A 3,482-nucleotide genomic window follows, 5' to 3' on the forward strand; every position below is an offset into this window, starting at 1 on the left:
CCCCCCCCATGCTTTCTTTCCACTGCTATGCCTCTCTCCACTTCTACATACAGTATAATACTCTGGAGTTGGTCTTCGTGGACCTAATGGGAATTCCAGCCATGATCAGAGATTAAAACCTACATAAATACACACATTTCTGTCAACTGTAGAGGGAGTTTTTCGAAGGGTGTTTTATTTATGAATATAATTTATGAACAACCCAGGTCAAAAAGAAGGTTGTACATTGAAGCTATAGGCTTATATGTGGACTTAATTATTAATTATTTGGCAGCCTCACATTCACACATTAATCTCTGCCTACTTCCCTCAAAGTAGAATAAAACTGTGTATGATAAAGAGGTTGAAATACATAAAAAAAACTTTCAACACTTCTTAGTACAAACCCTACTAAAGTTGATTCAGAACCTACACCAGGTTTGGAAACATTGTCATCTATGACCCAATTATTTCAAACCTCTCTGAGCATGCACGGCTAATATAAAGTTGTTTGTATTTATTTAAAATGTCTGTGCTGAGATTAAAGAAGGTTTTTACATCTGGACTTGGGTCCTTCCATTTTAGTGTAGAGAGTTAATGGGTGTATTACATGGAAGGGAGACCAAATGTAATGCTAATGTAAAGTATATCAGAATATAGATTAACATTCTCTTATAAGCCTTTGATTGATTTTAAGCCCTTCTATTTATCTACCACTAGAGAAAAATTCACACGTTACTCTCCATGTGTTAATGCCTTTTGAAAATGGTCGAACAGCCATAAATTGTACACATAAATATTTCAGCAGCCCTATAGTCTTCTGAGCCTCCAGAAACCTTTTTTTCATAGAAAATATTTTCTGAGATACAGAACCAAGCACTTCTTGTCAACTTTATTGCAGAATGCCTTAATTTATGATGCGTTCAGGGAATCTTCACTTAGACCAGAGAATTATTGTCATTTATCTTGTTTCCTAGCAACTGGGTTTTATATTTATTTGCAGCCCCTCCCACCACATGCTTTTTTTATTTTTTCAAAGGAAACCTCATTAAGAATCTTACAGATCTCTTCTAGTCAGTTATGTTTAACAATATATAGTAAAGATCCTCCTAAACCCAGGCCACAAAATTGACTGCCAGCAGGAGAAACATTTCAGGCTTACTCACAGACTGTGGCTCTAAGTCCCTGACCTGCAATAGTCTGAGATTGTCAAGGAAATTCTTAAAAGAAAATCTAGAATACATTATTTATTGACTGGATTTTCAGAAATACTTAAGAGAATGTGTAGTCCTTCATTAACATTTCTAGCTTGCATCTTTGTACCTTCCAGTCATAACAACTCTATTCTTTGTGGAAGACGAGTTGGCACCACATATACTAAAAAGCCTTTGTTACCTTAAATCCATAATGCCCTTTTGAAGCTAGGAAGAACAGAACTCAGAAGTGTACCTTCACAGCCTTGTAGGCCTGGATGCAAGATATACCATAGCCTTTACATCATAACATCATCAGCTGTGGCTCATAAGTTCACTGCAAACCTAAACATATCTTTCTGTGCTTCAGGAAACATATGCACCACTATTGGAAAGATGGTAAAGGATAACAAACCCAAACACTAAAAATAAATATATTCCTTAGATGTGAAGGCTACATTATTTTTATTTTTCAGGCTACGAACATTTTCAGCAAGTACAGACAGTATCTGTCAACGTTATCTGTTGCGCTCTGCATAGATGCAGTGAAGAAGTAGATAGCCACCCAAGGACAGGAAGTGTGTTATTCATTATTCATAGGACTACCAAGTGAAAATAGAAAAAAGAACAATGAAAAAATAAAACTAATGCAGACAATTTATCTAAATACTGGTAAACTGCAATATAATCGTTTTGGATTTAACTATGCTTGAATAATTTGACAGTGGGTGTGAAAGAATGCGCCCCCCCCTTTAAGGCCCAGATCTGAGTGCACCAAAATTTGTTCTAGCTCTCTAGACACAATAACCAAAACATTTTAAAACAGCATTAAGATGGGCAGGTATTTACAACTATCTTACTGCTTAATATGTTTATCCACTGGTATGGGTGTTTTGGCAGCTTGAGCAAAAACGTTCAAGGCTAAAAGTGATTAAAGGACAGTTACAGATAACGATCCCATTATGGAACAAATTAGTTTATGTATGGTAGGTAAAATAAGCCAAAAAAACTTGATGTGTTGCAGTAAAATATGGAAAATGCTAAAGCAAATAGAAGTTTAATTACATGCTAAATCATATACACGGGGGAATTGTAATCTAGAAACATTTACACAATTTTTTTTATAGTTATGATATATCCAAAATGGGCTCAATTCTCAAACTTTGTCCTGAATTCCACGTGATGTAAGAACACCTTCAGTACATAGGGACATAATATTAAATAACAGTTATAAAAACTGGTGCAACGGTAAGTGCTAGTATGGCTAGTATATTGTATAATTGATTATGTTCTTAACCTCCCTGGCGGTATTCCCGAGTCTGGCTCGGGGTGAATTTTCCATACCAGGAGCGGTAACCCCGAGCCAGACTCGGGGCTGCAGAGAAAAGTGACACTTACCTTGTCCCTGCGAGCCCGCGGCATACTGCTTTTGGTACAAAATTCCTGACATAATCATACCGCCAGGGAGGTTAATTATATGGGCTTCTCAGTTTTCCTGGGGCCCCATATGCCCTTCAGTCATATTTCTGAGGTCTTGACTAGTCAACCTATTAATATGCTGGGACCCCAAAAAGAAAATGATCCCAACAAAGACAATTCTGTATAAAAGCAATGTCTATAAAAATGAGAATCACAAATTAATTTTTTCTAATCTATATATTTTTCCTTTCGTTTCTTGGATTTTATGTGAATGGCACAGTTGCTAAACTGGCCATGCATCCTAAATCATCTAAGAGATTTGATGGAGTACTGAAATCAATATGGCAAGCAAGCATATGGATTGGGTAGAAGTTTACAAAGAAGAGTGCATTAATGGGATTTTGCATATTGTATGTGCTGAATGTGTAATCTATCACAGATGCTTCATTACAGTCTTAGCATCCAACACACAGCACGTCTTACTGAATATATTTTTATATTATACGGTGGTAATAAACACGGTGAAGTGTTATCACTTCTTCACTGCAAAGTAGAAGGAAAGCCAGGGAAATCCTGCAGAGAAGTTGGTCTGTTGACCCATTAAATTATTGCTATGGCTAGCCTTGTAGGGAGCCAGCAGCTGTGCATTATGCACAGAATAAAGCCTTCTACGTAGCATTGAAACAAGTATTTAAAAAAAGAAGCCTAAATAAAAAAGAAGTATATACCAATAGAATATTATAATAATAGAATTACAGCTACTGGTTCCAGCTAGCTATACTAGCAAGCTCAATTCTGAATACATAGCAAAAGGCTAAGTTTACTGTTGTAATCATGTTTCATAGTATATCCAAATGTAGAGTGTAATATGAAACATGGTTATACTCCCAA

The 3,482-nt window shown here is 36.2% G+C and overlaps 1 protein-coding gene across 1 annotated transcript in view; it reads right to left on the minus strand.

Moving 5' to 3' along the window:
- The window catches only part of HS6ST2 (heparan sulfate 6-O-sulfotransferase 2), a 294,371-nt gene that overhangs the window by 204,237 nt on the left and 86,652 nt on the right, over positions 1–3,482 (minus strand). The gene's annotated exons all lie outside the window — the stretch shown is intronic.

The sequence above is a fragment of the Nanorana parkeri genome, unplaced genomic scaffold (genome assembly GCF_000935625.1).
Source record: "Nanorana parkeri isolate BGI_ZX_2015 unplaced genomic scaffold, ASM93562v1 scaffold801, whole genome shotgun sequence".
NCBI lineage: Eukaryota > Metazoa > Chordata > Amphibia > Anura > Dicroglossidae > Nanorana > Nanorana parkeri.